This window comes from Salminus brasiliensis, chromosome 10, assembly GCF_030463535.1.
Source record: "Salminus brasiliensis chromosome 10, fSalBra1.hap2, whole genome shotgun sequence".
In the NCBI taxonomy this organism is placed as follows: domain Eukaryota; kingdom Metazoa; phylum Chordata; class Actinopteri; order Characiformes; family Bryconidae; genus Salminus; species Salminus brasiliensis.
The window spans coordinates 4,925,779-4,938,929 of NC_132887.1; positions in this window are offsets into that span (position 1 = coordinate 4,925,779).

Genomic DNA, 13,151 nt, shown 5'->3' on the forward strand with positions numbered 1-13,151 from the left:
CAGACATTAGCTCTGACAGTGTGGCTAGTGGGCCGGCTGGAGCTCTGGCGTGCCAAAAGTCATCTCGTCTCCCTTTCTGCTCGGCTCCACGCCGCGCCGCGTCCACCTGAGCGGCCCTGCACTCCTCCACCGGTCAGCCGCCACACCACACTGCCCTGTTTCTAGGTCAGGCTGGAGGGAGGAGGGGGTGTGCGTGATGGAGATTGGGTCGGACACTGGAGCATCTCCACTTCACTGTGGGCCAACTGTGAAAAGTGCAGCTCACCAGCCCGGCGTGAGGAATCAGGCCTGATCCAAACTGATCCTGCTCTCTCCACTGTCTCTCGCGCTGTCTCGGAAAAGGGAGACAGAAGGGAGACAGGACAGACGATCACACTGGTTGAAGTATCTCAGCACGGCTGATGGTCAGGGCTGGACAGTGAGACGTACTGCATGCACCGCTTCACTCTCCTTCTGATTTCATTTCACTGACTTTGGGCTTTGATGCACTGCAGTGTTATACACTCCCCAGGTACTTCACTCACTGGCAGTGGAACCGCCAAACCCATCCACCCTATGCCATGGCTCCCTCAAGAACCATGTTTGAGAGTTCATCACCAGTGAAAACATGATTATACACGAATAGCCATAGCAAAACAGGTTCTAAGGAGAACTAAGAACAGGTTCTACGACTTGTAATTTATACATATAGCAGAACTCATGTTGGTGCTATATAATTATGGCACAAACAAGGTTCATACAGGTCTGGAAAACCTGGAAAGTAATGGAAAATAAATAAATATGCTAAAATCCAGTACTGAATAGTCCCTGAAAAATAATACAATTGAAAAAAGTACTTCAAAGTCTCGGAAAATATTGATGTGAACACCTGTTGTCATTTTATATAATAATATATAACACAAATTTCTACAGTAGCATAATTTTTCACAAGACCAATCGCTGCCTGTATTTTATATGACCATGCACACTTTTGGTCTTTCAGCTACTGACATGGACTAAACATTCCCGTAATTAAATTACGAGAAAATATTTGTTCCTAGAATTGTTAGTTTTTTGGTACTTGAAAAGCCACGGAAAGTCCTTAAATTTGAAACAGTTTTAAAGTATATGAACCCTGAAAAAAAAAGCCATCCACTCTGATTATGCGGGTCAACTAAAAGACACTTTAAAATGAAGATGCCAAAAATGTTTTTTTTGGAGCAGGTGTCCCAATACTTTTGTCCATATCGTGTCGAATCTTTTTTGTAAATAAGATGAGTGTGAAGAACCTCTGCCTTTTGAAAAATTGATCTAGGAAGAACCTTTTACTTTCCAATGTTCTTTATATTCCAACAGCCTTTACGAATTATGGTCATTTAGGGAACCAAAAGTGGTTCTTCTATGGAACCATTTGTGGTACTGTACCTTTTTTTTTTTTTTAGAGTGCATGGCCTCACTCCAAATGACCAATTTTTGGCGCATAGCGTTAAGAGTGTAAGTGTTTCCAATAAAGTGGCCACTACAGTGTAAGCCCTGTGAGAGTTTATACGTTCTGGACACTTTATTGGAAACACTTACATTCTTAATGCTACGGGCCAAAAATGGGTCATTTAGGGAACCAAAAGTGGTTCTTCTATGGAACCCTTTGTGTAACTACCTTTTTTAGAGTGCATGGCCTCACTCCAAATGACCCCTTTTTAGGCCCGTAGCGTTAAGAGTGTAAGTGTTTCCAATAAAGTGGCCACTACAATATAAGCCTTGTGAGAGTTTACACGTACTGGCCACTTTATTGGAAATACTTACACTGTTAACGCCAAAAGGGGTAATTTAGGGAACCATTTGTGGAACTGTACCTTTTTTGTATGAGTGTATGGCCTTAGCGTTAGCGTAGCGTTAAGAGTGTAAGTGTTTCCAATAAAGTGGCCAGTATGTGTGAACTCTCACAAGGCTTACACTGTAGTTTTGTCTTAAATCTCAACATGTAATCTTCATGTCAGAAGATAACGCCAGATGTTTGGTTGGACAGTTCGGAAGAGCAGTGAGTGGAGGTGAGCTCTGGTGAGGAAGGCCGTGGCGATTCCCAGAGACCAGAGACAATTCCCTGTCAGCAACAATGGCTTTAATAGGTGTGAAGCATTGCTCATTTCTGCCCGTGTGTCGGAAACCGCCTTTATCTGGAGGTTCCTCTGCAAGGTCACATGTGCACCGGGCCCCAGACACCACGCTGAGAGCTCGGCGTCCAGCAGAAAGCCGTCCGAGACTTGGAGAGTACAAAACCGCCCAAGACGAGCCGGAGACGAGCAGCTCCTCGCAGATACACACTTCCAAACAGAGCACAAATTGTCTCTGACTGTTCCTACATGCTATTTCTGCACTCATATATATTGATCTCAAGACAGACACAAAATTCATTTTTCCCATACAAGTGAAAAGATTACGCTTCGGTTATTACACAGAACCCACGGAGCAGGACCACCACCACACAAACTACAAAAGCCAGAATCCTATTATAGAAAGCCTGCATCAGATACAATAAAGTATTTTCAAGGGATCTTCAGGCAACAAAGTATATAAAATGCCATAAATAAAAAATGGCAGACAATTTTAAGAGCATTAGAAGTTTGATCTCCTTCAGGCAAGGCCGCCGGGGACTCTTCAGCCAGTAATTATTCATAAAAATGAAATGTCATATTAGTTTGTCACAATCTAATTTGATTTTGCTTTGATGAGTTTTTTTCCCCCCACGCTCCCTCACCACCCAGTTCAACAGGACAACCGTGATGCTCCTCTTACATCACACTCTACAATAATGAGCTATTTATATAAGATCATTAAAGCCATGCTGTAGTTATTATTATTATTATTATTATTATTATTATTATTATCTTATTATTTTCCTCAGTTTAGCCCTGCATCGTCAAAAAGCTTGATTATACAGGAATATACAGAGTAAAATACCTGTAAATATAGCAGAACCCGGTGCTAGGTTCTGCTATATATATATATATATATATATATATATATACACATACACACACACACATACACACACATAAACACATATATATATATTATTATTATTTTTTTTATATATATATATATTGTTATATATTGTAATATATTGTATACTTGTAAATATAGAAAAACCTAGTTTGCTGCTATATGATATTAGCAAAAAGGGTTCTTGTGATGTCACAAAAATGAAAATATTTGCATTTGTTCATCAATTTTACACCAACACTATTAACAGTACTGGAGGTTCTTCAGTTTGAAAAAAGGTTCCTTAAGGGTTCCTCCACAGTTTTAAACTGAAGAACCTCCAAAGGTTCCCCAAGGATCTTATACTTTTAACAGTGTACAGCACTTTAGCCCCGCCCCTTCACGCTAAAGTAGTAAGAAGGGCTCCAACCTGGACTGAGGCAAAATACAAGGCGGCCAATCACAATTGAGGACATTTGCATATGCATATGCCCCATAAAGGTAGAGTACAAAAAAAAAACAAATAAATAAAGCAATGGAATGATAATTGAATTCTTTCAATGATGATTGAATGACAATTCTTGGCCCATAAAACAAAATGGTCAAAACCCAGAACACAAGGAACGTGTGAGACGTCAGGCCTTTAAGGGCGAGCAGTGTTTTCCTGATCAACTTCAGCTCATACATATTTCACAGACAGAGCAAAGATGAGCGGACTGACGCGCAACTGAGGACATGAAAGGTTTGACTGGGACAGAGAGGGGAGCTCTGGCTGGCTGGGATGTCCTCTGAGTCCCAGACGTACCTTGTTAAGGGTGTTAGGATCAACACGGTGATTGATCTACATGTCAGATCCTTAAGTGAAGGCGTGGACGCGCCAGTCTACAGCTCATTTTACACCCAGAGGTCAATTAGGAGCTGGAGAGGTGAGGGAGGAACTGGGCTGGAGCCTTCATCTACTGTAGAGAGCCTACTTTCAGTCCTACCACCCACCTTTTCTCTCTCTTACACACACACACACACACACACACACACACACACACACACACACACACACACACACAACCTCATTTGCCTGCCCCCCTTCCCTCTATGACTAGTTTTTCATGGGGGAGGGTCCAGCCCTCAAGGACAGTGCACACCTCACATATCTGTGTTTCTGAATGTGTGTGTGACACGGACACTGTTTTTATAGCTTCTTAGGACACTCGTCGCACAGTGTCCCAGTAATAATATGTGCGGTATATATATTGCATATATTTAAACACCTATATGGAATAACACATACATTATATATAATATAATATTTATAATAATTATAATAATAATATAATATTATAATATTTTCTTTTTTATTTAAATTTTTTATCACAGTAATATATAAGTAATAATTATAATAATAATATAATATTTTCTCATTTTTATCACAGTAATATAACCCATAGGTATTATATATATATATATATATATACTGTAACATAACTGATTACTATATTAAAGTAATGTAATCTGATTACTTTGTGTTACTTTTTAAATTTTATATTAGAATAAAATAAATAAACTTTACTAAATAAACTCTCCTGAAAACCGTGTTGGATGTCTACATCAAATACCTGACTGTGGTGACAGAATCTAATGTCCACATCAAAACATCTTGTGCCACCATGAAGCAAATCCTCTGTCTACTAATATCATATACACCACCGTGGTTGGTGTGGCGCAACAGATAACACCACTACCTGCCACTGAGCTACCACACCATGTGGGAGCCTGGGGTTCGATTCCCGGTCTGGGTGACTATGCTGCGCTACACCAATAAGAGTCCTTGGGCAAGACTCCTAACACTACACTGACCCACCTCTGTAATACGAGTAACCTTGTAAGTCGCTCTGGATAATGTAAATGATACTTTAAGGTTTAAAAAAGGTTGAATTGTGTCAGTGATGTACAACAGTTTGCTTGAATTGATACTGTTAGCACAGAAACACACCTGTACACTTAACTAGCAGAATGAAAGACTTCGACAACACAGCACTACTCACAGGCTAGTTTAATAGCAGTCGGCTAGTCAAACAGCGGTCACCTAGTCATACAGCAGTCGGCTAGTCAAACAGCAATCGGATAATCTTACAGCAGTTAGCCAGTCATGCAGCAGTCGGCTAATCTGAGCACTAAGCCAGTCATACAGCAGTCGACTAGTCAAACGGCAGTTGGCTAATCTTACAACAGTCAGCCAGTCATACAGCAGTTGGCTAATCATACAACAGTCGGCTAGTCATACAGCAGTCGGCTAGTCAAACGGCAGTTGGCTAATCATACAACAGTCGGCTAGTCATGCAGCAGTCAGCCAGTCATACAGCAGTCGGCTAGTCATGCAGCAGTCGGCTAATCTGAGCAGTAAGCCAGTCATACAGCAGTCGACTAGTCAAACAGCAGTCGGCTAATCTTACAACAGTCAGCCAGTCATACAGCAGTCGGCTAGTCATACAACAGTCGGCTAATCTTACAGCAGTCGGCTAGTCATACAACAGTCGGCCAGTCAAACAGCAGTCGGCCAGTCATACAGCAGCCGGCCAGTCATACAGCAGTCGGCCAGTCATACAGCAGTCGGCCAATCATACAGCAGTCGGCCAGTCATACAGCAGTCGGCCAGTCATACAACAGTCGGCCAGTCATACAGCAGTCGGCTAGTCATGCAACAGTCGGCTAGTCATACAGCAGCTGGCCAGTCATACAGCAGTCGGCCAATCATACAACAGTCGGCCAGTCATACAGCAGTCGGCCAGTCATATAGCAGTCGGCTAATCATACAGCAGTCGGCCAGTCATACAGCAGTCGGCTAATCATACAGCAGTCGGCCAGTCATACAGCAGTCGGCTAATCATACAGCAGTCGGCTAATCTGAGCAGTAAGCCAGTTATACAGCAGTCAGCTAGTCAAACAGCAGTCGGACGATCATACAGCAGTCGGCTAATCTTACAACAGTCAGCCAGTCATACAGCAGTCGGCTAGTCATACAACAGTCGGCTAATCTTACAGCAGTCGGCCAGTCATACAACAGTCGGCCAGTCAAACAGCAGTCGGCCAGTCATACAGCAGTCGGCCAGTCATACAACAGTCGGCTAATCATACAGCAGTCGGCTAGTCATGCAACAGTCGGCTAGTCATACAGCAGCTGGCCAGTCATACAGCAGTCGGCCAATCATACAGCAGTCGGCCAGTCATACAACAGTCGGCCAGTCATACAGCAGTCGGCCAGTCATACAACAGTCGGCCAGTCATACAACAGTCGGCCAGTCATACAACAGTCGGCTAATCATGCAGCAGTCGGCTAGTCATGCAACAGTCGGCTAGTCATACAGCAGCTGGCCAGTCATATAGCAGTCGGCTAATCATACAGCAGTCGGCCAGTCATACAGCAGTCGGCTAATCATACAGCAGTCGGCTAATCTGAGCAGTAAGCCAGTTATACAGCAGTCAGCTAGTCAAACAGCAGTCGGACGATCATACAGCAGTCGGACGATCATACAGCAGTCGGACGATCATACAGCGGTCGGCCAGTCATACAGCGGTCGGCCAGTCATACAGAGGTCGGCCAGTCATACAGAGGTCGGCCAGTCATACAGCAGTCGGCCAGTCATACAGCAGCAGCAGTGCTACAGCAGTGCTAGCTTGCCTACAGGACTGCAATGAAGATTTTCTTAGCATCAAATGTCTCTGGAGTGAAGCGAATGTTTACTGCTGGAAAGCTCAATTCACACCTTTTCATTTTTTAAAAAACTAATTATTTTATATTTTCCTTTTTCCACTGTAACCCCTTCTAATGATTGAATTCAGCTACTCACCCATTGCTGACACAGATGTGCAAATGCACAAATACAGCTTGTCTAGTCCCTGTAGAGAAGTACTGCCAACAGAACAGGACTCTCTGGAGCAGATGAACATAAACCTATTGGCACCATGCTGCCTAATACCAGGTGTAGGGTAGAGGTGTACAAAGCCCCCCAGCATTGAGCTGTGGAGCAGTGGAAGACCTGTGTTCTCTGGGATGACAGCTGGTGCTCCATCCAATGCTTTTGGGATGAGTTTGGGAGCTGGGGTTGAGGTGCGGAGGTGATCAATCAACACTCTGACTTCACTAACACACTTGTTACTGAATGCAATCAAATCCTCACAGCAATGCTCCTCTTCCAAAATCTAATAGAAAGCCTTCTTCCCTGGACAGAAGAGTCAGTCACTTCAACAAAAGCAGGATAAAGTCTTTTTAATAGCCTTGATTTTTGAAGAAACAATGAATGAGTGGGTGTCCCAATACTTTTGTCCACATACCCCAGTCTTATCAGCAGGGACCAAACATAAAGGACACATCTTCTACAGGACAGTTTTGCTGTATTTGGACATTTTTGTCCTGATCATTTATGAAAATCATAAATATGGACAGTAAAACCTGCCCAAGCTCTTTAAACGTGGGTTTCTTGTCCGGAGAGAAAGAGAGAGACGGACAGAGTTAACAGTGTTAATAAACTGACTCCCCTTCCTCAGTCTATTTACCGCTGCTCTTCACTGATGGATTGAAAGGAACGTCTTCTCAGCATTAAATATAGATGCTGTCGGATTAACATATCACGAGAGGGAGACGGTGATTAATGGGAGATTTGACTGGGTAGCGCTGCTCCTTATTCCATCACTAGCAGACTAATGGGCTTTGATTTCATTCAGATCATCCTTTACCCATCAACCTAACCATCCCCACTTAAGAGGAAGAGGGTTTTCCCACTGCGCCGTCGACAACAACAGCCACGGAGTACAAATGAGAAATAACAAGCCGGGCCTGAAGCCTCTCCACATCACCGCGGCTCTGCATCAGCATCCATCACCAAGGCCTTTACTTAAAACCTGAGCGTTTAAGATTCATAGCGGATCCTCGAGCTGTTACGACGAGCAACGGATGAAAAAACGGTCATCTCTTGACCAATCCTTGCCCGAGCCATTTATTTCACTTGCTTTCCAATTTCAGAGCTTTTTTGCAAATAAGCACGTCAGCATTGGATGTCCATGTTTCCAATAAATTGGCCACTTAGCGCATCAGTATTCTCCAGCCTGGTCCTCTATTGCCTTCTTTCTTTCTCCTTGAAAGAGGTGCCCATAAAGGGTTAACTCCCTCCCTCCCTGTCCCCTGCCCCTGACTTTGCCTCCCTCGCTCTCTCTTTTTCTCTCCCTCCATCTCCCCGCATCCATTTGCAAATGATCTCGCTTGTCTGCATATTGTCACTTGCAGCCTGCCCGCACATTCATCAACTGTCGGCCGGCTCGCGGCGCCCTCCACACTTAATTGTTCCCACTCTGACCTGAGAGAATAGAGAATGATGTTCCTCCTCTCTCGCGCCGGAGCAGGGCGAGGAGAATTAACAACTCTGTGGGGATGGCCGAGGCACAGCGGTCAGGCAGCCTCGCCCCTCTCCCCCCAAAAACGCCTTTCTGGGCCACAGTCCTTCCCCCCCCATTCCCCCATTACTGCACAACTCACCAGCCACACAAAAGAACCAGAATGGAGGGGGTGGTGGACGAGTCTATGGGGCAGAAGAAAGACGAGGCCAGCTCTCTCTCTCTTACTGCAGCCTAGGGATGGGAGATACTACTACTATTTCTTCCAGGTCCTCTGATATAGGGTAGTGTGAAGGCTACAGGCTTAGCAATAAAGGACCTACAAAAGGTTAGAAAAATTTGAGAACCACCTTCAGTTCCCTAAATAACCACACTAGCACAAGAGATCTGTGAGTGAACCGTTTGAAGGCTTAAATAAACTTCGCTTGATTTGAAGCTGCATCATATTTGAGTAATGCCATCATAGAACCACTTTTGGTTTCCTAAAGAACAAGGTTCGGCTACATTGGAGGATCATTGACTTCCCGTTTAAGGTCTGGCCACTTCAAAACCTTCATGTTGTTACTGCTGAGCCATTCAGAGGCGGACTTGCTAGTGTGCTTTGGGTCATTGTCCTGCTGCAGAACCCAACTGCGCTTGAGCTTTACGTCACAAACTAATGGGTGGATGTTCTCCTTCAGAAGCAAAGCAGCCTCAGACCATCACACTACCACCACCATGTTTGACTGTTGGTATGATGTTCTTATGGTGAAATGCAGTGTTGGCTTAACATTTTAAAACATTGCTGTGAGAATTGTACTAGGGCACGAGAGCATTAGTGAGGTCAGGTACAGATCGGCTGATCAGATCTGCAGCTCCAACTCATCATAAATTTATTGAACTGCCCCCCAGTCGGGGACGTTTCCCTACAGAGCAGCGTTTCACACGAACCACACTGAATGGCTGTGTTTACATCTTAACGACTTGCCATTACGAGTTGAGTAGAAAATTTTAAAAGATGGTGGAATTCTCCTTTAAGTCAAAACCTGTTCGGACTTGTTTCAGGCTTGTTTTAAAAACGTTACATAAAATTTACATATTCATAATCTTGCCTGTTACAGAACTGGGTGGACGGTCTCCATTTGTTCCCCTAAGCTAGTGTGTGTGTGTGTGTGTGCTGAGTGAGGTTGGGGGCGCTCTGGGGGATGCTCTGGGAGCGTGCTAGCATAGGAGACGTCACACACAATGGATTTATGGCTCCTTATCAGCATGCCATTTGCATGTGCGTGGAGCCGTGTGGCTCAGGCCCATTTTCTCTCTCTCTCTCACTTTCTCTAGGTAGAGGCTCACTCGGCCTCTCAGTGCCCACAGGGTCTGCCATGCATCACTCCTGCTCCTAAACACTCCCGCTGCATTAGTTAAGACAAGGCATCAATTATACATGCCTTGGTTTCACTGTTGCAAAATACTATTTCCAGTTGGCTTAAATAGGATTAAAAATTAACCATCGCTGCTGAAAAGGAATACCAAATCAGCCTGAACTCCTGCTACTTTCAAGCAGGACTGCCGGGGCCGGCGGGGGAGAGAGAGCGGCTGTTTTGGGGCGAGATGCTCATGCTAGGCCACGCGATGCCAGAACGCGAACCCTTTGATGGCTGGTCTCTGAACAGATCACCAGCAAATATTTACCCGACTTTAAGTCTGCGGCGCACAAACAAGCACCGCCGAAAAGTGCACTTAAAAGGGCCGAGGCTGAAAAGTGACCCAGCCTGCACTTCATAATTCACTCCTTACTGCTGTTAGAGAGACAGCCCGACTGGGGTTTGAACATGAACTCGTGTTCACACACACACACACACACACACACACACTGTAGCTCTGCTCATGTTAAGCGGACAGAGAAGAAACTCATGTTGTAGGTATCAGTTCACCTGTTAAAATCTTAAATAGCACACAGAGAGAGAGAGAGAGAGAGAGAGAGAGAGAGAGAGAGAGAGAGTGAGAGAGAGAGAGAGAGAGAGAGAGAGAGAGAGAGAGAGAGATGGAAGGAGAATGGAATGAAAGACAAAGTAATTAAGAGAGAGAGAGAGAATTATGAGTGATAGAATAAGATAGATAGAGGACAGACAGATAGATAGAGAGACAGACAGACAGGAAGGCAGGATCAGTGTATGTAGGACAGACAGACAGACAGACACAAACACACAAAGATTGATATATGTATACATGTAACAGACAGGATCGATAGCATATGTAGGACGAACAGACAGAAGGACAGAGAGAGACAGACAGAGAGGATCGGTAGCATATGCAGGACAGACAGACAGACACATGTAGGGTAGATGGACACAGACAGACATACACATAGATGGATATATGTATATATGTAGGAAAGACAGACAGACAGACATGTAGGATCGGTAGCATATGTAGAAAAGACAGATCCAGACAGACAGAAAAAATAGCATTTGTAAGATAAACAGAATAACAGACAGGTAGACAGACAGACAGACAGACAGACAGACCGACAGACAAGCAGGATTTAAAGTATATGTACGAAAAGACAGACAGACACATGCATGTATGTAGGGTAAATATAAACAGACAGACGCATACAGGGATAGATATGTATATATGTAGGATAGACAGACAGACAGACAGAGACAGGATCGGTGGCTAATGTGGATGTCGGACAGACAAGAGAGAGAGAGACAGATAGAGAGAGGAAGAGAAAACGAGAGAGATAGATAGATAGAGAGAGACAGGTAGAGAGAGATAGAGAAAGAGAGATAGAGAAAGAGAGAGAGAGAGAGAGAGGTAGAGAAAACGAGAGAGATAGATAGAGAGAGACAGGTAGAGAGAGATAGAGAAAGAGAGAGAGAGAGAGAGAGAGAGAGAGAGAGAGAGAGGTAGAGAAAACGAGAGAGATAGATAGATAGAGAGAGGTAGAGAAAACGAGAGAGATAGATAGATAGAGAGAGACAGGTAGAGAGAGATAGAGAAAGAGAGAGAGAGAGAGAGAGAGAGAGAGAGAGAAAGACAGGTAGAGAGAGATAGAGAGAGAGAGAGAGAGAGACAGGTAGAGAGAGATAGAGAAAGAGAGAGAGAGAGAGAGAGAGAGAGAGAGAGAGAGAGAGAGGTAGAGAAAACGAGAGAGATAGATAGATAGAGAGAGACAGGTAGAGAGAGATAGAGAAAGAGAGAGAGAGAGAGAGAGAGAGAGAGAGAGAGAGGTAGAGAAAATGAGAGAGATAGATAGAGAGAGAGACAGGTAGAGAGAGATAGAGACAGGTAGAGAGAGAGAATCCAGATTTGCTCTCTCCACTCTTTCTTCTCCCAGAATTCTGCCACTCACTCCTTCCACATGTCGCTTCCATGAGGCGGGGGGTGGGTGGAGGTTTGGCCTGGTCACGCTAGGCCAGACCCACAGACTCATCCTCAGGCCTACCATCCCTCCTCATCCATTATACATCCACACTTCCATTATGAGCCACAGCTGCCTTAAAATCAGAGACGATAGAGGAAGATAGACAGAACTCAAATATTCAGTTCTCTCTCAACACTAATTATTTCTCTCTCTCTCACACACACACACACACACACACACACACACACACACACACACACACACACAGCACTTTGAGAGCTTTGAACTAAGGTCACTGACTGAGGGTAGACGTCTTCACGAGGTCACTTGAAGGTCAAAGCACTTTAATGTAGAGCGGCTAAGCAGGAAACATCTGTAGGCTTCTACCAGGGCTTCAGCGTTCCACCCAGGTGCTTTTCTAAGAAGAAGTTTGGATGTTTGCATGCCAAATCATTATGTCCAAAAGTATGTGGACATGAGCCTCTACCGTTCTGGAAAAACAGCACCATTACTCCACAGAACCCGGTTCCACTGCTCCACAACCCAAAGCTGGAGGGCTTTCATTTTCATAAACAGATGCCTGGTATTGGGCACAGTGACCCTAGGCTCCTCCAGAGGGTCCCATTATATAAGCAATGCTTTTCTATGGATCACACAAGCTGTGTGTGAGCAGCTGAACAGCTGTGTCAGCAATTGCTACACCTTAAAGCAGCTGAATTATAATTGGCATCTGGACACTTCTGGACATTTCTATGGTTGAAGTCAAGGGGAGGCATCACACCACTCCTGAAAATGTGAAATTTGACAATTGGCTTGGTACCTGGGCTAAAAGGAAAGGTTTGATTCTGTGACAACCCTGCTCTAACACACTAAAACAAGCGGACCACCTCCAGACCACCATATTTGTACAAGGTTAGGAGCAACTTGCTGTAACGAGGCCAACACCAGCGAAACGCGCCGCCGCTGCTGTTCTGAAAAGTTGCTGTTTTGGAAATTGAGGGCTTTTCTTGTGACATCAGTGATATAAAAGGCTGGAGGACAAGCGCTCAGCAGCAACCACTTCAAAAAGACAAGAGTCTACAGCAGCCATGACGGCTCGAACGCTCTTTATATGTAACCGTTAGCATGTCTGAGCCTCTTAAAACGGCCAGACTAGAGCAGAGAAACCACAGGTCATACGGCGTGCAGAAACCTACAGCAACCTTCTCACCATCTCAGACTCAAAGAGTGGCTCAAACTGAAGAGGGGCTGCAACCGCCAGCAGCTCTCTCTCTCGAACCATTGCGGCTACGGTGAGAGCCTTACGCCCTCAATACAAAATAGGGGCGAGTGAGGAGATGTGCATCATGCTCTCGTTAGGACTGAACCTTCTTCAACTTGTTTTGTTTTCTGGATTAAAAACAACACACTTTACAAGCCAAAGGACCACTTTTGGTTCCTCAATGGATGGTTCTTCAAATAA